The sequence below is a fragment of the Ceratotherium simum genome, chromosome 36, assembly GCF_057802395.1.
Source record: "Ceratotherium simum simum isolate JZ-2026a chromosome 36, ASM5780239v1, whole genome shotgun sequence".
Taxonomy (NCBI): Eukaryota; Metazoa; Chordata; class Mammalia; order Perissodactyla; family Rhinocerotidae; genus Ceratotherium; species Ceratotherium simum.
Genome location: NC_141935.1, coordinates 24,142,221 through 24,169,400, shown reverse-complemented (window position 1 = coordinate 24,169,400; position 27,180 = coordinate 24,142,221). Strand labels below are relative to the sequence as shown.

Here is a 27,180-nt window from a genome sequence, read left to right as displayed (position 1 = left end):
ATGCGGCCTCCAGACACCAGGGGGCACTTCGAGCCTGTGGGGGTTGTGGGGACAACCGCCACCAGACAGTGTCCCAAGACCCCCAGGGCTCCAGAGCCAGACTTGAGTGTCCGCATCTCCTCCCAGACCCCCGCTGGGTAGGCTGGTGGCAGTGGTCAAGGGGCAGGGTGGAGACTGCAAGGCTGAGAACCCATCCTCCAGAGGCAGCAGTTAAGTCCAGGCTCCAAGACCCCACACATGCTCCATTGTCCCATTAGACTCCACTTAAAAGCGCACAAATTCATAAAATTACTAAGAATTCAAGGACAGCCACTACAGAGCATTAAACCTTGAGCCTGGAGGCCCTTCTGACCGTGGAGCCCTGTGCAACTGCACTGGTCGCTCACCCATGAAGCCGGCCCCAATGTGGGGCTGTAATTATAGGCTCTCAGAAAATGCTTGTCAATTCATTTGAGCTCGTCGGTGAATTTAAGCAACTGGAGAACTTTCTAGATGTTTATTTGTTTTTGCTGGACTGAGGCAGTGCTTCTCTAAGGGTGGTCCCATCTGCCCCCTTTGTTAAAAATCAGCTCCCTGGGCCCCACCTCGGACCTCTTTAATCAGAATTATGGGAGTGAGGCCTGAGAATCTTCATTTTCACACATCATCTTCAAGATTCTTCTAAGATCTAAAGATTGAGAATCACTGAAATCAGGCAATGAGCACACAAAACATGGGGTTTGATGATGGAACTGTTTCTGCAAAAAGGGCACAATCTGCTCGCCTCGGGGCAAAAGCCAGTCATCAAGAGGCAAGATGGTGGCAGAGAAAGGGCAGTTTATTACAGCTTGCTAGCAAGGGGGAAGATGGCCTACTAAGGCCTCAAAGAACCATCTTAAGGGGGCACAAAATCTTACAGCAGTTACATAGGCCGGTGGGTTATAGGGGAGCGGGTAGGAACGTTGACCCTCTGGTGTTACAGACTGGGAGTCGCCACGCCAGATCTTTCAGTTTTCATTGATGATGGCTATCAGCATAGACAATGTTTGGGGGTCATCGCTTTCCTAAGGAACTCGAAAGAACAAAGTTATCATCTATCGCAGCTGGAGGTACATGCACAAGCAGGGGTTGTAAAATCTGCAGAGCAGTTAGATCTCCTGAAGGGTGCATATCCAGCTGGGTTAGTTAGTTAGAGGTCATTCAAAGTTACAATAGGGTTTCTTTTCTACAATATGGCTTCCCTCATGTCAACCTTGTGTTGAACCAGTGTCAGAATCTTCTCTCTGTCTCTGTTCTGCCAGGGACTTAATTTGGCTGGGACCCTTCTGCTTTGTTTTTGCATCTATAGCGTGGGTATAATGTCTGCCAGCTTACCCCCTGGGGCTCCTGTAAAGGCTGTTTGAGGTCATGTATGTGGAAGCCCCCTCCGTCCACGTCTGTGCGCAGACCCAGCTCCTCTCAGGACCTTCCAGGCCGGAGCCGAGGAAGTGGTCCTCAGGCCCCTCCTCCTGTGAATGCAGCCCCTCTCCTGGGCTCTTGAGCCTCGAGGCTTCGCTAAAGCAGTGTCACTTCAGTTCTGTCCTTCATGCTCCGCCTTCCCCCAAGTCTCCTTGTCTACTGCTGGACACACTCGGCAAACGGGAGGTGATGGTCATGAAGGTAGTGACCCGGGTGCTGAGGGCGGGATCGGGATGAGCCACGTGCCCATCCCACTCTGCTAGGTTCCCAGCCTATCAAGGCATCTAGTTGCTCCCTCCTTCTCAAGGATCCAGGCAAAAAGGCATAAGGCTGGTCCGGATCCTTGGGCCACCTGTGGTTAGCCACAAGTGCTCTCGGACTGGTCTCCATCCTTCCTCAGACCCTCTGAGCAGCCAAAGGAGAAGGAGAAGGAAAGAACAATCATGGAGGCTCCGCTGAGGAACACTTTATTGCCCATTAAATTAATTTTTCTCAGCAGATGTCTCCTTGAGTTTTATGAAAACCAGTTTAAATCTGAGGGACTAGGGCAAATCAATAAAAGAAGCTGATACTCCCTGGGGGCTTTGCCTCTGAGGAAGGGACTGTGGGCTGGTCCCCACAGCCTCCCTAGCAACTGCTTTGGGGCACATACCACCATCTGGTGTTCTGACTGGAGAGATGGGTGTTCCCGGCCCCTCCTTTCCTGTTACTGCAAATCGGCTCGGTACTGTCTACGGAGCCTGAGGCTTGGTCAGACTTCCCATCATGGAGGCTGGGCCGCCCATCACTCTGAAGGGCTAGCCATTCCTAGTTGCCTAGTGTAGTTCATCTACACGTGGACAGAGCATGCAGCCCCCCGCCCAGGGCCCTCGAAGACTCTGGGACCCCAGTGCTCCCCCCTGCTACAAGCCCAAGATGACAGAAAACCCCACAGGTCTGCCTTTAGCTCCTGCTTGCCCCTCCAGAAGGAAGACCTAGAGCCGTGAGGCTCAGCTCCAGGGGTAAAAATCTCCCACCCCAGTACCCCAGCCCAGAGGAAGATGCGGGGCAGAGTGCACCCTCCGAGCCCAAGGAAATGCCCAGCCCCGCCAGCGGTAAGCCAATAGCCCCAAACCAAAGCCTGGATGTCCCTCTCTACAGGGATAACCTAATTTGACTTCCATCCTCGTTCAGTGCTGTCTCCAGCAGGGACGGTGCCTTCATTAATATGGTGGAGTCTGGAGCCTGCAGCTGCCTGCCAAGCCTCCAGCTAATTGGAAAGCGATGACGGCCCCCGGGGGAGGGATAAACAGGCTCTGGCAGCAGCCCGAGGGCCTCGGGTCCTCACCCCAGGCTTGTTCCCCCCTGCCCTGCACCTCCCATGATAGACACCGTGTCCATCATTCCAGCCACCTTTCTGATGGACACACCATTGGTAATCCTTCCTCAGGGGGTCCAGGCGCCCGAACAGGGAGCAACCCCAGCTACGCCCTCCAGGACCCCACCATCCCCTCTGCAACTCCAGGATGTGCAGGGCAGTGTTAAATTCTTAACCAGACGATGTGGACAGGCCGGGTCCTCGTGTATAGATGGATTTATATTCTTTATTTTCACTTATTTAAAAAAACCTTCTTAAATATGGTCCGATCAGAGTGATGACTCAACTTAACAATTAGCCAATCCAAACTTCGGCGTGTGTGCTGTGAAATTTTGAGAGTGCCAACAAGGGCCGTCTAACCAAGCAGTTGTTCTATTAGTGGAGACCTGGAAATCCCCCCCACCAAGATGCGATTCTGGTTCGTGTTGGGATTACTACTGTCCAGAACCAGATCTGGGGACCCCAAAAGGGGCTGCCCTTGGGGTGTTAGGATGATGCTCCTGGTTTGAGGCCCTGTGTCTGGGCATCTGATTGTCTGGTAAGTGGGAGAGGCCTGGCTGAGGTCCCCAGCCCAGGGCACCAACCATGGTCGAGGAACAGAGCCAAGCATGCCCAGGACACGAGTCCTCCGGCCTGGCCTCCCATCACCACGCCTAACCAGCTCTGTCACCACACTGCCTGTGAGATCCTCCAGACAGGAGGGCCACGTGGGAAGAGCCTGTGCTCCATAGCTGATGTCACCCTGGCAGTTCCTGGACAAAGGCCCAGATATTTGCTGATGGAGAATGAGAGCCATCTTTGAAGATGCATCCCAGCAAGAGCAAATGTGCCACCACCACCTCCCTGCCCTCCCTTTGCCCCACAGGGACCCCACACCTCTGTCATGAGCTTGTGACCCCACAAGGGTCAAGATGGCAGCACTGAGCCCAGCGGGAGGCTGCAGCTTGGGCCCCAGGCTGAGGAGTCGAGCCCTCCCCATCATGCCCCTGTCCTCTGCCTAAAGCCAGAGCTGCTGTGGGGGTATCACTCAGTGCTGTATTCAAAAAGAGGGATGGAGAGCTCCCAGGAGCCTCTGCCTGTAGAAGTCCCAATTGTCTGAGTCCTCCGGGCTGGGAGGCCGGATCCTTGTTCCTCAGGAGGGCAATGTTTGGTTCAGGTCCTGAAGGGCTGCCACAGGGGGTGGCGTTTGAGCACCCCACTTTATCTGGCTAACAGTACGCTGCCCACCCTGAGAGGCCTCTACACCCACTCAGCCAAACCCCAAGTCAGCCTCTGGGGGCTGCCTGCCTGTAGCCTCCTTACCCCGCTCCAGCCCCCACACCCCAGACAGGTGTCTTCTGTCCCAGCCTCCCAAAAAGGGGCCTCAGGGGAGGGGGCCCTCCTCGCTCGCTATGGCCCGTGCCCCCAGCACACTTCCTTCCTATCTCCCTCAGCCGCAGAGGTTTCTCTCGGACAGACAGCCCTGGCAAGCTCTCTCTCCCCATCTCCATCTCTCCCCACTCTGTGCTCACTCGCCCCCATCTTTCTCTCCAGGGGCTGAGAATCTGTCCGCCTTGGCTCTTGGCTGAATGATTGAACACTTTAATTTATTTGCCAGGAGATGTCTTTACAGCTCTGGCCTCAGTAGTTCACACGGCAGCAGTCCGCCGGGATATGGATAATGGAGTGCCGAGAGGGCTCTGGGATGTGCTGCTCGAGGAACAGCAGCTGGGAGGGAGGCTGGGAGCAGATCAAAGCAGGCTGGAGCGAGGCCCGAGGGAGGGAGGCCCTGCCCTAGCGGGGGGCTAGCTCAGAGCTTCTCCGAGCTGGCTGTGCATTAGAACCACTGGAGGAGCTTCAGAGATGATGCTCCTGGAGCCCCACCCCACACCAATTAAATAAAGCATCAGTATTTTTAAAAAGCTTCCCTGGTGGTTCTAAAGTTCACCCAGAGATGAGATCAATAGGCTCAGCTATGGCTGCTGGGGAGGGAGAGAAAGGATGGGCACGCCCCTGGGCCAAGGGTGTCAGGCCCACTGCCCACCTCTCCTTTAAGGCTGTGCAAATGTCCAGCGCCAGAGAATAAGAGGACAGTGGTGTAGACTGGGTAAGTAAGTGCACCTAGCTCTAAAGGATAAAGGTGGGCCTGCAAAGCTCAGCGCTTCTGGAAGCAGATTGGGAGTCCCTGCTGCTCACATACACCAGAGAGTAACTGGAGAAGGGGCGCTGAGGCAGCCTGGGCTTCCTTTCTTCCTGGTCGCGTCTCCGCCTCCCTGCTCCCCCACCGCCATCCTCACCCTCGAAATCCTCCCTATTCACAAAGACCCAGCACAAATGGCACCTCCTAGCCCTTCAACAAACAAATACATAGTGCCTGCTGTGCGCCAGGCCCTGGTTTCTGGGGTAGGAAGTGGAGACAGGGTTCCTGCCCAAAGCCTCTCACAGGCAGAGGGACCCTGGGAGTCGCGGCCCTCAAGACCTGCAGTAAGTGCCCTGGGGGCCTGGGGACCCAGAGGCAGGACTCTTAAATCAACCTGGGGTCTGCCCAACTGGGCTTGAGGTTCTCTGGGAGGATGTGACACAAGTTTTAAGGCCCTTGGGTGTGAGAGGTGTGTCACCAGCACAGCGCCTGGTGCACAGAGGTACCGGTGAATGCTTGCTGAAGGAAAGACAATTATGGCTCTCACTTTTGATGGAGAGGGAGCAGCTAAGCTAGGGCCTTTCCCGGGGCCCTATACTTAGGCCCCTGTGGGCCCAGGCACTCCGCACCTCTCTGCTGTCTGGACTTGTGTGTGCTCCAAGAGCTGGTGGGGAGAAGACGAGGTCGCTGAGATGAGGCGGGAAGGGTGCGTTCAGTGGAGGGCCCTGGAGCTGGGCATCTGAGAAGGCCAGCAGCGGGAAGGAGTGAGGAGGGCTGGGCTGCTCAGCTGTGGGCCTGAGGCTTGCGTGGGGGGGCAGAGTCCTTGCGGTGGAGTCCGGATGCCGACCCTGCACGGAGGGCCAGGAGCCTGCAAGGATAGCCTCCCAGGCCCAGGAGGGCACCTGGTGGACAGGGCTTCTTGCAAGAGGGGACCAGGGCCGACTCCACAGACGTGCTCCAGGGCTGGGCACGATTCACAGGAGGGACAAGGGACGAGGAGAGAGGCTGAGCAGGGCCTGGAGGTGTTCTGTAAAGAAGGAAGGGAGAAAGGAGAAAAGAGAGCGCGTGTGGTGTGTGGCAGACCCAAGTGAGGAGAAAGTCCGAGGGGAAGAGAGAAACGTGGCCCGAGGCCACCAGGAGACCTTGAGTGGCAGCTCTGCCAGGCAGAAGGCCCGGGTCCCCTCACGGGACAAGCTTCCTGGGCCTCTGTGGCTTCTCCCAGCAGGGGAGGAAGTGTACAAGGATCACTCGAGGAGTTTTGAAAATGTACTGGCTCAGGCCCATCTGTCCCAGAGATTTTGATCTGGGCAGGGGCCCAAGATGTGTATTTTGGGGGGAGATAAAGGAAATTAATACAAGTGCTTAGAAGGGCTCGCATAAGCATTCAATAAATGTTAGCTATTTTATTCATTATTATCCAAAAAGTATGCATTGAGTATCTACTCTGTGCAGCCCTGGAAATATCACCACTGATAAGCCAACACCTGTGCCCTCTTGGAGTTTAGGAGTTGTAGATGGAGAATTGAAATGAGTGAATTCAGAGAGTGCTATATCTAATCTGCCATCAAGGCCTGTCTTTCCTGCCTCCTAAATCCATCTACTTCTCTCCACCCCCACTGCCCACAGCCCTGGTCCAGGCCGCCGTCACCTCTTACCAAGATGGCTCTGACACCCCCTGATTTTCTCTGCCTTCGGTCTTGCCATAGTGCAACCAGAAGGATTGTCTAAAGGCACAGCTTCCTCTCCTCCTGCCAGTTCCCGAATCTCTTCTAGAGCATGCTGCCAGCAAACAAGACACCCAGACTGGGATGGATGAGATCTTGTGGATTTCTTTCATTGACATCACGCCCAGGTGTGCGTTTCCGGAGATGCATGTGTGGGGGCTGTGTGTGTATTGGGCACCATCTAGTGGACAGTAGGGCAACGTATTTCCAGGCTATGGAATGAACTCCCCAAGCCCTAGTCAGGCATCCTAATATCAAAGATTTAGTACATGGCCGGATTTGTGTGTGTGTGTGTGTAAGGAAGATCAGCTCTGAGCTAACATCCATGCCAATCCTCCTCTTTTTGCTGAGGAAGACTGGCTCTGGGCTGACATCTGTGCCCATCCTCCTCCACTTTATGTGGGACGCCGCCACAGCATGGCCTGACAAGCGGTGCGTCTGTGCACACCAGGGATATGAACTGCAGGCCGCCAGCAGCAGATCGCGCGCTCTTAACCGCTATGCCACGGGGCTGGCCCCTCACGGTCAGATTTTAAAAGCACAGTTTGCTCTTGACCCCACAACAAGGTCAATGTTGCAAAGGCGGCTTACAGCCTGCTTTGAAGTGGGCGCCCTGCCAATAGGCCAAGGGAAGGGAGGATTAAAGTGGTACCATGCACAGGGTCACGTGGCTTCCCGGGCCAGCTGTGCTAATTGCCTGACCATGAGTAGTTCATCCAGTGCCCTGGGCCTCAGTTGCCTCATCTGTAAATGAGCAGCTTATACCAGATGAGCCCAAAGGCCCTTCCTGCTCTAACAGCCTGCAGTTCTATTAAATCGCACTCCACCTGCCCAAGCACAACTCTCCTCTCAATGGGGCAACCGTAGAATTTATCATCCCAGCCAGGACACTTTCTTCCTCGAGAAATGCTAAACGAGATGGACACCAGGACTGCAGGTGTCAACTGGACTGTCCCCGGCAAACCAGGACGAATGGCTGCCAACTATAAAGAGACAGCTCTTTGGAACCGTCAGTCACAGCTGTGTGCAGGGTGAGCCCCCCCGGCCCCGCCCGCCACTCTCATAACTAAGGCTTCCCGGGCTTGTCCCAGGGTTGGTGGAAAGGGAGAGAGTCTCCTTTTTGTTTGTGTTCCGCCAGAAGCAGACCCCATACAAGGATTTGGGTGGTGGTTTATTCTGGAGTGGGAGGGAAGTGGGGAAAGAGTGAGACAGGGAAGGGACATTCACCAAAACAGGCTGCTCTATCAAGCCAGTTACTTGTGAGGGCAATTGAAGCTTCACGAGGATGGGAAACCCTGGGAGCTTCAAAATGATCCCACCCCCGGGGCAAGGGAGCTGGGGTATTTATACATCACCAACCAGCATTGGTGACAGGCTTGTGGCGGGGGGTGGGGGTGGGCAGTGGCTGCCACTCAGGTGGGCAAAGCCATGCTGGAGCTGAGAGAGAGAGTTAGGAAGAGAAGAGAGAGAGAGAAAGACCTATTGGCCTCAAACAAAGGGCAGATCCCAGCGGCTGGAATGGGGGCCAGGACATGTGCCACAGTGGAGAAGACAAGGGAATACGGGGGGCACCCGCAGAGTCGGCTACGCTGAGCTTTGGGGACATTTTCATGATATCATGAAGGCAATATTTCAAGAAAAAAGAAGGAAGGAATAAGCGATATATTTGCCTAGTATTTATTTAATAAAAGACTGGGGGTCATGAACATACAATGAGCACCCCCAAAGCCCCTACTGTCACTGTTTTTTGTTTTTTTTAATATTTACTAAGTACATACCACGTGCCACTGTTTTTTTATTTTTTTTATTTTATTTTTTATTTATTTATTTTTCCCCCAAAGCCCCAGTAGATAGTTGTATGTCATAGCTGCACATCCTTCTAGTTGCTGTATGTGGGACACGGCCTCAGCATGGCCAGAGAAGTGGTGCGTCGGTGCGCACCCGGGATCCGAACCGGGGCCGCCAGCAGCGGAGCACGCGCACCCAACCGCCAAGCCACGGGGCTGGCCCCCTACTGTCACTGTTAAGAGTGAAGGAGTTCTCACTCCCGAGGGGAAAGATTTGCTAAGCACAGTCCCTGCCTTTCTCCCTCCTTTGCTCACCCCACCCCAGGAGATGGATATGCCTAATTGGTACCTTTGAGCCCCTGCCCACAGAGTAGGTCCTGACATGCCCCCAAGGTCCGCCTCGTTCTGGGGTTCAATATTAGCAAGGCCATTGACCTGAAATCTTGTCCTCCAAGCTGGCCCCTAGCTGTAAAGGAGATATTTTTCTTTCCTCTTTTGTTATATTTCTCAACGTCTCTAAAGCCCAGGGTAGAGAAGAAGAGGGGTAGCATTTATTGGGGAACCTCTGGGACACCCAGACCGTGGGCAAGGCCATCTGGGCTTCTGTCCTTTCCTTGTCTCGTTCCCTTCAGTTTGCACGTTGCCCCCCTTTTTGTACTCCTTCAAGACTGTCTTCGGTGCTCACTTGCATGGGAACTAAGGGAAGAGGCACACCAGAGGATTTGGGGACACGGTCTAGGACGATCCTGGCCGTAGGGGACACACTCAGGCCTGGCCTTTCCCGGGTCTCACTGCAGTGCTGTGGGAGTCCAGGCAATGAGTTTGGTCCCCACTCAGGCCCCTCTCACCTCCGTTCTGCTCTGCCCACGGCAATCTGTCTGAGGGGATGTCGTCACAGAACGGCCGGATCCCTGCCTCCTGCTACAGGCGAGGAGCTGAGGTCCAGCGTGGAGGCCAGATGGGGTGCTGGATGTGTTGGTGCTTCCTGCACTGTCCACGTGAGAAGGTGCAGTGCCCAGGGGCCCCCAGTGGCTGGTCCACTCTGCGGATCCACTCCAGAGTACAGGGGCAGTCTCTGGCCTCACAACCGGCAACTTTGGCCCTGAGATCCTCCTGTCCATGCCGCAGAGGCTGGTTCCCTGCTCTCCCTGTCCCTTCGGATTCTCAGTTGGCTTCCTGTCCTCTTCCCTTTTAAAGGGACAACAGCCCAGGCCAGTTGATCCAAATTCAGGTCTACTGAGCACCGCTGTTTCCCGCGGTAAACTAATAAACTGGTGTCCTGATTTTTATATCAATCTCCCAGTTGGTTTCCAACTGATTTCTTCTGGATATCTGGACAAAACTGTTATGAGACTAAGGAAGCTGAGGCTGGAGCCTAGAACATGGCAGGCCCATCAAGGTGTGGCCTCCCTGTAGAACCGCCATCTTGTCACCTCTTCCATCACAACCCATGGATGTGAATGCTCAGAGCTTGGCCTCTTCTCAGGTTAGTGAGTCCGGCCAGAGGGCATTCATTCAGCAAATATTTACTGAGTTCCTTCTACAGCCAGGCTAGGGGCTTACACGCATTACCTCACTTAATCTTCACAACAACCTCATAGGTACTACTGTTGTTATCTCCATTTCACAGAGGAGCAAATGGGAGATCAGAGAGGGTAGAACCTTGCTTGTGGACAGGAACTGGCAAGAAGCAGGGCCAAGATTCAAACCCAGGTCTTGCTGGGACTTCAGAACCTGGGCCATTAACTACTGGGCCTCTAGTGATGGAAAGAGGACAAAGACCATCAACAAGGCCCGATTAAAGGCTCTCTTCCTCTCTTGCTTTCTGAGAAAACTGTATGCCGGACTTGTTAAAGGGCCCGCTCTGTGATCTCCCAGAGGAAACAGCTGTCCTTGCTTTTAACAAGAACCTGTAAATAATGAGGCCCGAAGAGACTGTCTGCTAATGGACACCCAGTGCCTGCCAGGCACAGACCCTTGATAAACCATGATGGGGTGCGGGGAGATTGTCAACTTATTCCCCCTTTGAGGATGCTCAAAAAGAAGGGGTCCTCTGGGGAGACACACTTCCCCCTGGACCACGGACACCTGCATACCCCTTCAATCAAAGGGACAGGCAATGACAGACACAATTTCAAACCCCAGTGGACAAGCCTATTGCATGTAGAGATGGACTGTTCAAGGGTGGTGGGCCCCAACAGGTTGCGTTCCACCTCTGATGACAGACCGGGTCAAAGCACTAGTGAGAGCTTCCATCTAGGTTTGCTTGGTGGTGGGGTGTTGGTTGAAACTTTTTATGAAACATGTGAATGTATATATTACATATAACCCCTTTAATTACTATTAAAATAGTAATAGTCATATAGTCATCATCCAGTTTAAGAAATGGAATAATACCAATAACTTGGAAGCTCCCTGAGTTGAATTTCCCTCCGTCCCCCCAGAAACAACCACTATTGAAAACGTGTGTTAATCATTTCCTTGCTTTTTAAAATGTATGGTAACGTATGTGTGCAACTTTAAACAATATATTGTTTAGTTTTTCCTGGTTTTGAATTTATTTAAATGGATCCAGTCTAAATGAATTATTCTCTGACTTTCTTTTTGCACTCAACACTGTTTCTGAGATCCATATGTATTGAGCTGTGGGCTGTCATTCATTCATTTACATTGCCATATAGTATTCCGTTGAATGATTATATTATAATACATTTATTCTACCATTTGTGGATATTTAGGTTGTTTCCATTTGGGGCTGTTAGGAACAATCCTGCTATGAACACTTTTGTAATGTTCTTCTCTTCCTGATGCCCGTGGGCAAATGTTTTCCTCGAGTACACTCAGCAAGGGAGAGGGAATGAGGAAGTTCAACTTTTCAGGCAATGGCTGGTTGTGGTTTCATTCTGCCCTGGGGCTGGCTCTCTGTATTCATTTATTTTGCATTTATTGAGTTCTTTTTGTGCCAGTCACTGTGGTAGGTGGAGTTTCAAAAGTGAGCCAGATACTGCCTTTGTCCTCAACGATTCACAGATTAGACAGGAAAGCCAGCTATGGGCACAGATTATGATAAAACAAGATCGGCATACGGCTGAGGAGAGTCCGAGAGTTTAGACCCAGCTCTGGGTGCCTGTGAGAGAAGGCCTGTTTTGTTTTATCTCCAAGACATAGTCCCTGATTCTGGAGTGGGGCCTCACCCTCCATGCCCCATCTGTGGTATAATCCAGGTGACCAAGCCTGTCTTGGGTTGACCTGGTTCCTGGGTCTGAATCATCGCAGGCTTGCTCACTGCCACGTCTTTATATCCCTGCCCTCGCCTTCGTCTCACAATTAGAAAATGCCTCTTTCCAGAACACTAGCCCTTGTCACATAAATTAATCGTGATCCTATTGGGGCAGTGTGGGGAAAGCATGGGCTAGAACTCCTGTGTTCCCTCCCGCTCTGCCACTCACTAGCTGGGTGACCTTTGGAAAAATCACACCCTCTCTGGCCTCAGCTGTAAATCCAGGAGACCAGACCAGCTCCAATATCTCTCCCTAGCTAAGGATCCTGGGGGTTCTGCTGCATGTTATTGTATTCCAGGGCATTCAATTCAACTGAATTACTTCCCAATATGTCAAATAACAAATCACACCATGATAAGATTCTATTGTAATTCAAAAAGTCAAATCATAAAACATTAAATTATTTGTGTGTGTTTAGTTCTAACAAAATTTTCTGCCCTCTGACATTGTAAAGAGAATCACAGAATTTTGATGCTATTTTTTTAAAAAGAAGAGTTATTGAAAAATAAATCATAACAGTTGAAAAGTGTCTCTCTGTGAAGATGGTTAGGAAATCTGCACTCAGGTTAGAATTTATGGAACAATTTCCAAAGCCGCTCTGTTTCATAAACACAAAGACTCCCCTCTAGGTCATAACGTAACGACGGCTTGATGAAGCTATTTCCCTCTTGAATTGGTCAGCTATCTGTAGCTTTATTTTCTTCCTTTCCTCCTTTATATGATTTTTCAAAAGAACGAAGGAGTGAAATAAGATCAGCTCAGTTATTAAGAGAATAAGGGCAAAGATCTTCAAACCAGAAGCGAGGGAATGAGAATCTACATTTCTCACGGCTTTGTTCTCACATGAGAAATGAGCTTCTGGGAGCACTTAAGTCCAGGTATCGGCCCCAGACCTGCAGACCAAGCCATGACCTCCTGGCAGTTCTTTCTAGAGTGTCTCCTTCCACCACAACAGAGTAAACATTCTTGGCAGAATATCGGCACCCAGGACAATTGCGTGGGCTTGGAAGGGAACATAATGTTCAGAGGCAATTGTGACTTTCTTTATGTCGGCCTAGTGTTGTAAAATAACTAGGCCTATTTGCTCAGTGAGAAATGCGCTCAGGAGAAACTGGCCCACGTGGGCAGAGTGGTGGTTCCCCGCATAGCACTGTGCGCTTGGCAGGGACTCAACCCGCCCGGCTGATCTGAGCCAGCCACTGAGAGTGGTGCAGCCCGATGGGCTCGCTGTTCCCCATGCCCTGATGGACTTGCCCCGCCTTTTTTAAAGGCAAGTCAAAAAATATATGTATATAACAATGGAATACTACTCAGCCATAAAAAAAGACAAAATCGTCCCATTTGCAACAACAGGGGTGGGCCTGGAGTGTATTATGTTAAGCGAAATAAGCCAGAAAGAGAAAGACAAACACTGTATGATCTCACTCGTATGTGGAATATAAACCAACACATGGACAGAGAAAACTGTACTGTGGTTACCAGCGGCAGTGGGGGTGGGGGGTGGGGGGTGGGCACAAGACGTGAAGGGAGTCATATATATGGTGATGGACAAACAAAAATGCACAACCCAAAATTTCACAATGTTAAAAACCATTAAAACATCAATAAAAAAAAAAAGGAAAAAAATATATGTATATATTTTTTTACATATTTATATATGTACTCAATCATTCATTCATTCGTTCAACAAACGTTTACTAAGCGTCTACCATGTGCCACATACTGGGCTAAGGGTTAAGAATACCAAAGAATTTATGTGTCAAAACTCACCTATATTGCCAAGTAGGAGGACTGTGTTATTCACTCATTCATTCATTCATTCATTCATTCACAGGGCACGAGGGTATAAAATGAAGAAGACTCGCAAGGAGCCAGAGCCAGTCCTCAAAGAATTCTCAGTGCAGTAAGAAATGCAAGCGTCATGATAAGGGCCATTGTAGAAGGATGCCTTCTGTTCATTGATTTATTTATTCGTGTATTTATTTATTTTCTAGAGAAGCTGTTTTTTCTAAGATGTTTTCTAAGGTGTTTTTTCTAAGGTTTTTCCCAGGTGTCCCTTTGGAATAATCTGTGCTAAAGTGTTGTCAATCACTCAAAAAGTGCAGAGCCCCCCCCATCCCTCCTTTTTGAGGTGCAGCCTACAAAGTTACCCTGCCCAGTGCTCCTTGGCATGTAGAGCTGGCACTGCACAGTGGGAGAAAATAAAACTGCCGGAAGGCCCAAGGAGACTTACCGGTGAAAAAGGCAGGACCCCAGTCTCGCCACCCGCCCAACTTCTCTGACTGATGGAAAGGGTTCCATCTGAGGTCTATGAGTAACAATGGCCGTGAAGGCCCCAGAGATGCCAGGGCTCAGACTGTTGGGGGAGAGATGCTGCTTCCAGCACGCCTGTGGCCTGCGTTTTGAACTAAACGGCTAGAATCTCATGGACTCCCCTGTCCCCCACCCTGGGTCCCAAGAAGGCTTCGTACTCAATGTGCTCCTTCAGCTCAAACCCCACGCCTTCCCTCTTGGATGAGGCTTAGGAGGCAGTCCTCAAAGTGAAGGGGGGGCCCTTTAGTCATCACGTGGCCACATTTTTGCCAGGCACTCCTCCAGGTATCGGGGACACAGCAATGAATAAGAAAAGACATGCAGAGCCCTCCCTGCGGGCCACCTGCCTGCTGGGGTCATCACCAGGATGTCAACAGAGTGGGATGGCGGGAGTGATATGGTTTTGTTTCGTTTTCACAGGCTGCAAGTATTACTTATATAATCAGAAAAAAACCAACAACAAGGCTGATTTATATTGTGGTTTTTAAAAAGGAAAGCAAGAAAAGGAAGGTGAGGCAATGTGTGGCGGAGGCAGCGACGGAAGCAGAGCCACTCTCTGCCTCTCACACGGCATAGACCCCGGCTTCAACCGCCCACCACAGTCTCCCTTAATCATTTATTTCTTCCTTTATCATGCAAGAGCATTTCTTCCTCTGGTCTCACTCTGTTATAAACCAGGCAACATAATGTACGGTAAAGAGCATTTGGAAGTTAAAAGCAATCAGGAAAATAAAGTAAGACATGTTTATATCATTAAACCAAAAAAACTACAAAGCTTAGAGTAAACAGTGTGGGGAATATTTTTTGTGTGTATGTGAGGAAGATTGGCCCTGAGCTAACATCTGTTGCCAATTCTCCTCTTTTTGCTTGAGGGAGACTGTCACTGAGCTAACATCTGTGCCAATCTTCCTCTATCTTTTGTATGTGGGACGCCACCACAGCATGGCTTGATGAGTAGTATGTAGGTCCACACCTGGAATCCGAACCCGAGAACCCCAGGCCACTGAAGTGGAGTGCATGAACTTACCCACTATGCCACTGGGCCGGCCCCTGGGGAATGTTTTTAAATGGGCAAAAAGTAGTACAGGAAATTCACAGAAGAAGAAATTGAAATAGCCAATGAAATATAAAAAGATATTCAACTTTATTGGCAATCAAAAACTATATAAATAAAAATAACATTAAAAACAGACAACGCTAAGTATTGGCAAAGATGTGGAACAAATGGAACTCTCATACACCACTCTTGCGGTATAAATTGGGACAACCATTCTGGAAAACTGGCAGAATCTACTCAACCTAAACATATGCAAACCCTATGATTTAGCAACCCCATTCCTAGGTAAATATCTAATAGAAATCGGTACAAAGGAGCACGAAAAGATATGTACATTCCAGTGGATGGTAACAACACTTGAAATAGCCAAAAACCTGGAAACAGCCTAAATGTCCATCAACAGAAGAATGGAAAGTAAATTGAGGTGTGGTCACCCAATGGAATAGTCCACAGCAATCAGATGAACAAGATACAAATACCCATAACCATGGGGTGAATCTCACCAATGTCATGTTGAGCAAAAGAACACATAGTCTGTGATTCCATCTGTCTGAAGCTTAAAAGCAAACAAAACTATAACGACAGTAGTCGAACAGTGGTTGGTGGGAGGTAACGCTGGGAGCGGGCATGAGGGATGCTCGTGAGGAGCTGGGAATGTTCTATATCCTGAACTGGGTGGTGATCACGCAGGTAGATTCCCTCTGCAAAAATTCATCAAACTGTACACTCAAAGTATGTGCGCTGGGCCGGCCCCGTGGCTTGGTGGTTAAGTGAGCGCGCTCCACTGCTGGCGACCCGGGTTCGGATCCCGGGCTCGCACCGACGCGCTGCTTCTCTGGCCATGCTGAGGCCGCGTCCCACATACAGCAACTAGAAGGACGTGCAGCTATGACACACAACTATCTACTGGGGCTTTGGGGGGAAAAAATAAATAAATAAAATCTTTAAAAAAAAAAAAAAAAAAAAAAAAACAAAGTATGTGCGCTTTACTGTATGCATGTTATTCTTTAATAACATCATAACAAATAAAATCAGGAAATCATTAGATTCGCAAAAAATGCACAAGGATTGTGCATTTCCCCACACGTTCACCACAGTGGATATTGTTAGTCGTAAGTGCTACTGGTGAAAGTATAAACTGGTACAGCCTTTTCAAAGGGCAATTTGCCAGAATCTGTAAAAATTCTTTGTTTTTGCTGAGGAAGATTGGCCCTGAGCTAACATCTGTGCCCATCTCCCTCTATTTTGTGTGTGGGATGTCCCCACAGCATGGCTTGATGAGCAGTGTGTAGGTCCGCACCTGGGATCTGAACCCGAGAATGCCAGGCACCGAAGTGGAGTGTGCAAACTTAACCACTATGCCATCAGGCCAGCCCCTAGGATCTCTAAAAATTTTAAATGTATACACCCCCTCAGCCATCCTGCTTCTAGGAATCATCTCAGAAATAATAGCAGAGGTGTACAAAGACAAGTGTATTTTTAAGAACAAAAAAAATAGGTAACAATATAAATTTTTTTAAAACCCAAGTAAATTAAGGGGAGACTGATTGAGTACATGTCATCTAATATTCCTCCCCTCCCAAATCCCATGAAGTCAGAGATGACATATTTTATTTTTTTTTTTTTTTTTTTTTTTTAAAGATTTTATTTATTTTATTTTTTCCCCCCAAAGCCCCAGTGGATAGTTGTGTGTCGTAGCTGCACATCCTTCTAGTTGCTGTATGTGGGACTCGGCCTCAGGATGAAGGGACAAGTGGTGCCTCCATGCGCACCCGGGATCCGAACCCGGGCCGCCAGCATCACAGCGCACGCACTTAACCACCAAGCCACAGGGCCGGCCCCAGAGATGACATATTTTAAAGTAAATTAATAAACCCATAATAGTACAGGAAAACAAGAGAGTGTGCATCAGTGTGCTCTGATGATCTCCTATTCACCCCATTTGGGTGAAAATCTGCCACGTGCTGCAACATGGATGAACCTTGAGGACGTTATGCTAAGTGAACTAAGCCAGACACAAAAGGACAAATACTTTGTGATTCCGCTTATATGAGGTACCTAGAACAGTCAAATAGAGACAGAAAGCAGAGTTGCCAGGGGCTGGGGGAAGGGAGGAATGGGGAGTTATTGTTTAATGGGTACAGAGTTTCAGTTTTGCAAGATTAAAGGAGTTCTGGAGATTGGTGGCACAACAATGTGAATGTATTTAACACTACTGAACTCTCTGCTTAAAAATGGTTAGGATGATAACTGCTACGTGTATCATTACAATTAAAATAAATTTTCAAAAAAACAACTTTTGGTTAGTTGATCTTTCCTATTTTACCTTCATTTTTTATTTCACTGATTTCTGCTCTTATTTATTTTATCTCTATCCTTATACTTGCTTTGAGTTTATTCCTTTTTTTTTTTTTTTTTTTTTGTGAGGAAGATCAGCCCTGAGCTAGGAAGGGCTGTTTTTGCTGAGGAAGACTGGCCCTGAGCTAACATTCATGCCAATCTTTCTCCACTTTCTCCACTGCCACAGCATGGCCTGACAAGCGGTGCGTTGGTGTGCACCTGGGATCCGAACCCAGGCCACCAGCAGCAGAGTGCGCGCACTTAACTTCTATGCCACGGGGCCGGCCCCCTGCTTTGGGTTTATTCTATTGGTTTTTTTATAACCTCATAAACATGAGCATTAGCTCACTCATTTTGAGGTTTTGTTCTTTTCTTATGCAAGTATTCAAGACTATAAATTGTCCTTACACGGCCAATTTTGCTGCATTCCACAACTGTGAAACAAAATGTTTTCACTATCATTCAGTTCTGGGCACTTTTATATTTTTAATTACTTTTTTTTAAGAATTTCCATTAAATAAAACCCACGGTATAATTTACATACAATGAAATACACAGATCTTAAGTGTTCAGTTGGATGAGTTTTAGCAATTTTGTAAACAATAGAATACACAGATCTTAAGTGTTCAGTTTGGTGAGTTTTAACAATTTTGTAAACATCCAAGTTACCACAACCCAAAACAAGATATAGAACACTTCCGTGCTCCCAGAAAGTTGCCACATGTCCCTTTAGTCAATTCTCCCTGCCCTCAACCCCTGTTCTGATTTCTATCACCAGAATCATACAGTATGAATACTTTGTATTTGGCTTCTCTTACCGAATATCATATTTTAAATATTTAGCCATATTGTTGCATTTGTAACCACGGGCCCTCCAGAACCAGTTCAACTGACCCCATCTCTTATCAACAGGGTGATTAACAATTGCCTTTCAGAAAATCTGCAAAGTCACATAGCCAGGGCATGTGCAAAAGGAGAAATCCTGACCTGAAATGACCTCACAACTAAAGACTCTTCTTTCCATGGAACCCAAGGACTGGAACACAACCAGAACTTGAAAGTCGGACTCTTATCAGAAGCGAGGGGTCCCTCGTTCAGGAAGATCTAGTGGCAAAATTCCTTCCCAGCCTCATCAAAAATGTTTAGAACCCTATCGTAAAAGTTTAGAACCTCATCATAAATGTTTAGTACCTTAGCATCAATGCTTCAAGCTGATCAATCATAACCTGTCCCACCAGCATTTTCGCGTGCCAACCTGTTCTCCCTAACCTCTTAAATTTTGCCCCAAATCCTGAATTGGGGAGAGCGATCTGAGGGCACATGCCCCCTGTTCTCCCTGCAGATTGATCTTGCAGAATAAAGCTGATCTCTTTTCCCGAAGGCTGATGCTGTAATTAATTGGCTTCTTTATGCTCATTGGGCAGAGAACCCCAATTTTGTGTGGTAGCACGTATATCAGTAGTTCATTCCTTTTTATTGCTGAGGCATAGTCCATTGTAAGAATATAGTAGTTCGTTTACCTATTATCCTATGGATGGATATTTGGGTGTTGCCAGTGTTTGGTTACCGTAAATAAAGTTGCTATGAGTCTTTGCAGTCTTTTATGGAATATATTTTCATTATTCTTGAGCACCTAGGAATGGAATTCCTGGATCACGGCATAGATACACATGTGACTTAATAAGAAACTACCAAACAGTTCTCCAAGGTACCTGTTCCATTTTATAATCCCACCAACAATGTAGAAGAGCTCCACTTCCTCCACGTCCTCTCCAACACTTGATATTGTCAGTCCTTTTAATTGTAGCCATTCCAGAGGGTATGAAATAGTATCTCATTATGGTTTTAACCTGCATTTCTTGCTAACTCATGGTGTTGAGCTCTTCCCATGTGCTTATAAGCCATGTGTATATTTTCTTTCCTAAGGGGTCTATTTGCTCACTTTTTATTAGGTTGCTTGTTTGTTTGAAATTGATTTATGGAAGTTTTTTATATAGTCTGGATTCAAAATCTTTGTCAAATTCATCTCTTGTAAATATATTCTCATAGTCTATAGCTTGCCTCAGTTTCTTAATAGTATCATTTGAAGAGTAGAAGTTTTTAATTTTGATGAAGTACAATTTATCAGTGTTTTCTTTCGTGGAAGCTCTCTTGATCAAATAAACTTATATGTAACTTTTTAAACATAGCCCACATTCTTTCTCCTATGTCCTCACACCTCTGTCTGTGTTCAAAACTCTCCCCAAACTCGTCCTCAGACGTTTCTCCAGGTGGAAGCACTCTCAATGATGTGGGCTCCCTCAAATGGTCCATGCTTCATTAGCATGTGGTTTTTCCAATTATAATAATTATAATATCATTATCATAAGAGGGGCTCCTCTGCCAGGCCGATCAAGAGTGGAGTGTGAGTAGTTTCCACTTCTACTGACACCTAAACTCTCTCCCACTGTGTTCTTGGCTCCCTTTTTGTGTGGTCAAAATGTGTAAAGCCTTCTGAGGCCTTGCTTGTTTTCTCCCTAATTTGTCTCTTTCTCCCTCTGAGGTCTGACTGACCTCTACAGGTCAGTGTTAATCTGCTAGTTACTCTTGATGTCTTTTTCTTCTCCTCTAAGAGATGTATTTCCCTCTGAATTCCTTCTCTGATCAATACTACCCAATTTTGCTGTTGGAAAATCTGACGGCAAATTGATTCTTGTTCCTTTGTGTGATCTGTTCTTTCTCTATGTAGGTTTTTATAATTTTGTCTTTATCTTTGGTATTCTTACTTTTCTGTATAGTGAGTCTAAGGGTGGGTTTTTCCTTTTCTTTTCTCTCTGGGATTCTATGGATCTTCCAATTGGAGGTCTTTCATGTTGCTTTTTTTTTTTTTTTTAATTTTGAGGAATTTATCTCCATTATTTCCTGAAAGATTTCCTTCTCTCGGGGCCAGCCTAGTGGCTTAGCAGTTAAGTGCGCGCACTCCACTACTGGCGGCCTGGGTTCGGATCCTGGGTGTGCACTGACGCACTGCTTGTCGGGCCATGCTGAGGTGGCATCCCACATACAGCAACTAGAAGGATGTGCAACTATGACATACAGCTATCTACTGGGGCCTTGGGGAGAAAAAGGAAAAAGAGAGGAGGAGGATTGGCAATAGATGTTAGCTCAGGGTAAGTCTTCCTCAGCAAAAAAAAAAGAGGAGCATTGGCATGGATGTTAGCTCAGGGCTGATCTTCCTCAAAAAAAAAGATTTCCTTCTCTCCACTTCTATTTTTCTCTTTTTGGGATTCCTATTATTCAGATGTTAGCATTTCTATTTCTGTCTTCAATTGGGTAGGTGGCAATGCTAATATCCAAAATAATGCATACTTGATAAGGGTCAGGGCTGTGGCGAAACAGAAAGAGTTCACTGTCTTTATTTTAATAAGCAAAAGATAGTCATGCATTACTTGTTTAATTAAAGCAACTCTATTTGCACTTAAAGTATTTATGGAAAATAATAGAATAAACTTTTTCAAAAACAAACAAAAGCACAATATACATAAAAATCTGAAGAATATGGCCAAAGCATAATTTGGGATAAAGCACATAGCCTTAAATACACATTGGAAAAAAAATAAAAATAAGTGACAACTCAGGGAAAGAAATGGGAGTACATGAGGAAGTAGAACTTTCATCTTTTGTTCTGTACATGTTTATATGATCTAAATCACCTCTGCCCAAAAGAAAGAAGATCAAGACAAATATGTAACTTCAAATCTTCTATTAGCAACATTTAAAAAGTAAAAAGAAACATAAAGCTAATTTTAATAATATTTTTTAACCCAATATTTCCAAAATATTATCATTTAATCATGTAATCAATAGAAACAAATTACTATTGAGATATTTTACTTTAGTTTTTTCATGCTAAGTTTTCAAAATCCAATGTGCATTTACACTTGCAGCACATCTCAATTCACACTCACCACATTTCAAGTGCTCAGGGGTCAGATGTGGCGAGTGGCTGCTGTATTGGACAACACAGGTCTAAATATTTGACAAAAAGGATGTGTTCGTACATCACGGGTGAAATAGGAAAACTCAGTGTAGCTAAAATAAATATAAATAACATTATCATCCCTCCAAACAAACCAACAAAAGTATGGTTCATCTATATTATAAATTTGCATGCAGCTGTTAAAAAGAATGAAGTGCCCCATATTTCTGACAGGAAAAGGTATCTCTGAGATATTAAAAAAATTTCAGGGTACAGTATGTACATAATAAGATCTCAAACTCTGTGTGTGTGTGTATGTAGAGAAAGAATCCGACAGGATAGGGGCCATACTATAAACAGTGACCAGTGATGATCCCTGAGGTGTGGGAATGCGGAGGGAGTAAGAGAAGAAAGGCTTTCACTTTTTATTTATTTATGCCTCTGTTATTTAATTTTTTGTTTTGTTGTTTAGTTTTATCAAAGGAAAACCACAATAAATCCCTTAAACTCCATCTCTCTGTCTCTCTCACACACACCCCTCCCCCACAAGACAACAAAAGTTGGGCTCAGCGGTTTCTCAGGCGTCTCCAGAGGTCCTGAGAGAGAGTGAGCGGGTGGGGACACATTTCTGGCTCCAGCTCAGTCTCCCATCCCCACGCCACAGCAGGAATTGGGGTTCCTTAGGAGCTAGAGAGAGAACTGAGAGCGAGAGACACGTAACAAAATTCAGAGAAAATTGAGGATGCTTGAAAAACAGGGATTTGAGTAAACAAACATTTTCTGAGGGTCAACTAAATGCCAGGCATCAAGCTGGCATAGAGAAAAAAAGTTGAGTAAAACAGTTCCTGCCAAGAGAGAGCCAAAACCTAGTGAGGGAACCAGCTCTGGACACAGCTGACTGCAACACAAGGAGGAGCCCAGGAGACAACAGAGCTTTCAGTCCAGACAAAGGGAAGGGTGGAGAAGAGAGGGACTTAACGGGAGGCTCTGCAAACTGAGAGGGAAAGGCAGAGGCTCAGTTCTCATCCCAGCTTTACTACTGGGTGACATTGAGCATGCTGATTCATCTCTCCATGTCGCCATTTTCTCATGTGAAAATGAAAACAGCTTCTGGAAAGGATGCAACTCAAGTGAACAGAGAGCACAGAAATTGAGTCTGTCCTGAGAGGAAAGGAAAGGAGAGGACAAGAGCCATGCTGTGAGGGAGCCCTGAGCACACGGAGAGGCCACGCGTAGGTGTTTCAGCTACAGCCCCAGCTGATGTCGTAGCCAAGAGCCAGCTGCAGCCACCAAAGGAAGGCTTCGAGATGACTCCAGCCCCAGCCACCTCTGACTGAAACCACCTGAGACCCTGAGTGAGAACACCTGGCTGAATCCAGCCAACCCCCAGAAACACAACAGCAATAATCATGAACGGTTTTTGTTGTTTTTCACCATGTAGTTTTGAGTGGTTGATTACGCAGCAATGGATAACTACAACAGGAAGTAGCAAGGGTCGGAGGATGGTAACAACTGAATACCCCATTTAGATGGGCAGCCGCCATTCACCTCCAGCCAGTTGTTGCCATGTGAGAATGCAAGGGTCCAATGTTCCCACATTTCAACACTTTTCAAGTGAAAACATAAATCCAGGCTTTTATGAGAAATATCCGGGTTTTGAAATGTTGACAAATAGTTCAAAAAATATTAAGCCTGTTGGAGACAACGCTGTGGGCTGAATTTGGCCTCAGGCCACCAGCTGTCCATCTCTGGTTAAGCAAAATGGAATGACTATTGTCTGCCTCTCCCCCTCTTTCTCCACATGTCTGTAGTGAAGCCCCCATGTTCTTACAGGACATACCTCTTGGTCCCTGTTGAATGGTCCAGGGGTGGGCATCTGACCCACCCTGGTTTCATCAGAATTCTTAGCTGGAACGTCTTAAGTAAAACTGAAGAAAAAAGCCCCCCCTGGTGGTAAGAACCATAAGAAACAGAGGTCGGGAAACATCGGTGGCCTTGATCTCTGCCACGTGTGGTAGAAGCCAGTCTCCCGTGAGAGAGAAAGATGCTGCAGAGAAAAGAAGAGACAACAAGCAGAGAGACAGTCCTAGAGGCATCTAAGTCCCTGGGTCCTCTCATCTCTACAGTCCATCAGGTTTTAGTCCTTCCCATAACTTGGTTGATTCTTCCTTCTATTCTATTAGATACCCTCGTATCCCTTCCCAAAACTTCTCTTTTGGGAGTTTTAATACAGGAGTTCAACAGAGGGTTTTGAGCAGGGTAGGAGTCATAATCAAATTTATTAAAAAAAAAAAAAAACTTTGGCAATGGATGTGTTGGAAAAGGGAGAGAAGAATAACGCTGAGGGGAGAGGTGGTGAAGACAATGGCAGTGGGAGGGATTGGAAGGGTCAGGAGAGGAAGCAGACAAGGCTTAGTGGGCAAGTCCCTAGACCTTTCCAGCTTCATGTTCTTATCTGAAAGCTGGGATTTAAAAATACCTACCTAGAGACATTGCCAAGGCAAGTGAGAGCTGATGGGCACTGGGCCACTCTGTGCCTCGCTGAGGAAAAATAACTAAGCACGGGCAAAGGAGACCCTAAGAAGCCTAGAGGCAAAATGTCATCACAGGCATTCTGCGCAAACTTGCCAGAAGGAGCACAGGAAAAAACATCCAGAGCTTCAGTCAGCTTCTCAGGATGTTCTTTAAAATGGTCAGAAAAATGGAAAGCCTTGTCTGATAAAGAGAAAGGAAATTGGAGACATGTCAAGAGTGGACAAGAGCCCTTGTAGAATGAAAACTTGTATCCCTTCTAAAGCAGAAACAAAAAGAAGTTCAGGGTTTCCAATGCACCCAAAAGGCCTCCTTTGGCCGTTTCCTCAGTGTGTTCCAAGGATCGCCCAAGAATCAAAGGGGATCCTGGCCTGCCCATAGGCAATGATGTAAAGAACCTGGGAGAGGGCCCTCCCAGTGGCGCAGAGGTTAAGTGCACGTGCTCTGCTGCGGCGGCTTGGGGTTCGCAGGTTCCCATCCTGGGTGCGCACTGACGCACTGCTTGCTAAGCCATGCTGTGGCAGCGTCCCATATAAAGTAGAGGAGGATGGGCACGGATGTTAGCCCAGGGCCAGTCTTCCTCAAGAAAAAAGGGGAGGATTGGCGGATGTTAGCCCAGGGCCAGTCTTCCTCAAGAAAAAAGGGGAGGATTGGCAGATGTTAGCTCAGGGCTAGTCCTCCCCACAAAAAAAAAAAACAAACAAAAACAAAAACAAAAAAAAAGAACCTGGGAGAGATGTGAGCCACAGCGCTGCAGATGGCAAGCAGCCTGAGAAGGCTGTTCAGCAGAAGGAAAAGTACCGGAAGGATCTTGCTGCATCCTGAGCTAAAGGAAAGCTGATGTGGCACGAAAGGATGCTGTCAAGGCTGGTCACAACTAGAAAAAAAGGTAGAGGAGAAAGACAGAGAAGAAGAGGAGGATGAGGAGGAGAAAGATGGAGACGACAGAGTTGAAGACGATGATGATGAAGAACAAGGTGGTTCTAGGGCAGCTTTTCTTTCTCTTTCTTGTCCATTAAGCATTTAACCTCCATAATTCATTCCTTTAAAGAATAAAAATTGAAAGATAAAGCTGTATAAGATATATTTTTAAACTGTTGTGGTTTTTTTAGTATTGTTAACAAGAATTACCAAGTAATTCTTTAGACAACCCTGAACTTGTGGTATTTTCAATAGCCACCAACCTCACCGGGGATATAGTATGCGGGTTGTAAATCGGCATAGGAGTGCAAAGCAGGTTCTCATTGGTGCACAGTACAGATTAACTAATCTGTTATACATGGGCATGGTAGTTTTATCAACTTCAATTGTCTCTCACGCAGCTTGTATGAAATAATTGTTGTTCTGTTAACTGAATACCACTCTGAAATTGGGGGATAAAAAGTTACAGCTGTTTGGTGGACAATCTGAATGCTTCTAAGTAAATAAAGTCATTTATTAGTTTTTAAAGTAACCTATTTCATAGCATTATAATGAGGAGCAAACAAACATATGTTTATGAATGCCCTTTATAAAATACAAAAATCTATATAAGTGTGAAGTACCGTTATTAGTAAACAATTGGGCTGTGCAGAGGAAGTGTCAAGGGTGTGATTCATTCATTCATTCAACAAATATTTTTGAATGCTTGGCACTGTGCCAGGCACTGAGGCTAGTACAGAGAGCAGAGCAGATAAACCCCTGCGCTGGAGGAGCTGGCATGCTGGTGAGGGAGACAGACAATGAACACATGCATATGTATAAAATACGCTGTTAGGAGTAAGAAGTAGAAAGAAGAATATAAGGTAAGACAAGAAGATAAAGACGGTGTGCAGAGACTAAGCATCTTAGCTGGAGTGGTCATGGTGACATGTGAGCAGAAGCTGAATCAAGAGAGGAAGTGAGCTGTGTGCTCGCTGGGTGAAGACTGTTCCAGAAAAAATAAATGCAAAGGCTCTGGGGTGGGAGTGGGCTTGGGGTGTCTGAGGACCAGGCAGGAGGCCAGTGTGGCTGGGGCAGCAGGAGCCCTGGGGAGAGGGTGATGATGATATCAGAGAAGTGACCAGGGTTCAGATTCAGCCACAGGAAGAACTTTGGATTTTATTCCCAGTATGAGGAGAAGCGTTTGGAGGGTTTTGAACATGGAAATAATACGGTTGAGATCTAAAGCGACCTCATGTGTTTTCACGGGAAGAAAAGACTGTAGGAGGGCTGGCCTGGAAGGAGACCAGGCAGGAGACTGTGGAGGAACCGCAAAAGATGATGGCACTCCACAGCAGTGCTGATGGGAAGGAGGTGAGAAATGATTGAAGTCGGAAAGTCAGGATTCGGTGATGGATTGGATGTGGGACGGAAGAGAAAAGGAGTCAAGTCGACTCTAAAGCATTTGACCTACACAATGCGGAGAATCGTGGACCATTTCCTGAGATGGGAAGCACTGGGGAGATTTTGGACATCGTTGGAGAAGCATATATGACACCCAAACAGAAGTATTGACTAGGTAGTAAGATATGGCTGGCTCTCCTTAAAATTCTACCCAGGTATTCCTAATCTTGTGTGTGTTTGCCCAGGACCCCATTGTGGGTGCAGTGAGGTCTAAGAAATTCTAATGCAATGGTAGCTTCCAGATACACTATCAGGCAAGCTGTCCCGGAAGTCACAAAACAGAAAGCCTCACAGACCAAATTAAGACGCTTGAATTACAAGTTTATTGAATCACCTGAAACACCTGATTTAAAGTTCCTGCAGCAAAGAGAACAGCATGGGGCACATAATACACACAGGACAGGGAACAGGCAGGCGGAAGGACCATACCACCTGAATGTCCATATGTTCTGTGTCTCTCTGCTGCATCAGCCAGCCCCCCTGATGATGGGGTCACGAAGACCAGAGCTGAGGACGCTCAAGGCTACTCAATAGAGGGTACCTGGAGCCACTTCACAGTCACCTATCAGAGAGACACAGGGGCAAGTACGCCTGGACATGGATGTAGTTTGTCAGTCAGCCTGCTGAACAGACATGGGTTTTATCTGTAACTCTTGCGCAAATCAGACGGAGCCAGAATGGGACCATAATGTTATCACCAATGAGAGGCCTTTTAGGGATGACATAGTTGTCAACCCAGACGTGGGATGATCATGCCTTTTGATTTGGTTACTCTCTAAGTAAAATTCTTATTTGTACCATCATATATTCCACCTATTCTATTTACCTTCGACATATCTAACAGGTCATGAATTTAGGATTCTGCCTGTGTCTCATAACCCACTTGCCTACTCCACACCCAAGTCTCTTAA

General features: G+C 47.2%; 1 pseudogene; it reads left to right on the top strand.

The window, feature by feature from the left end:
- On the top strand, window positions 1-27,180 carry LOC101399333 (high mobility group protein B1-like; annotated as a pseudogene).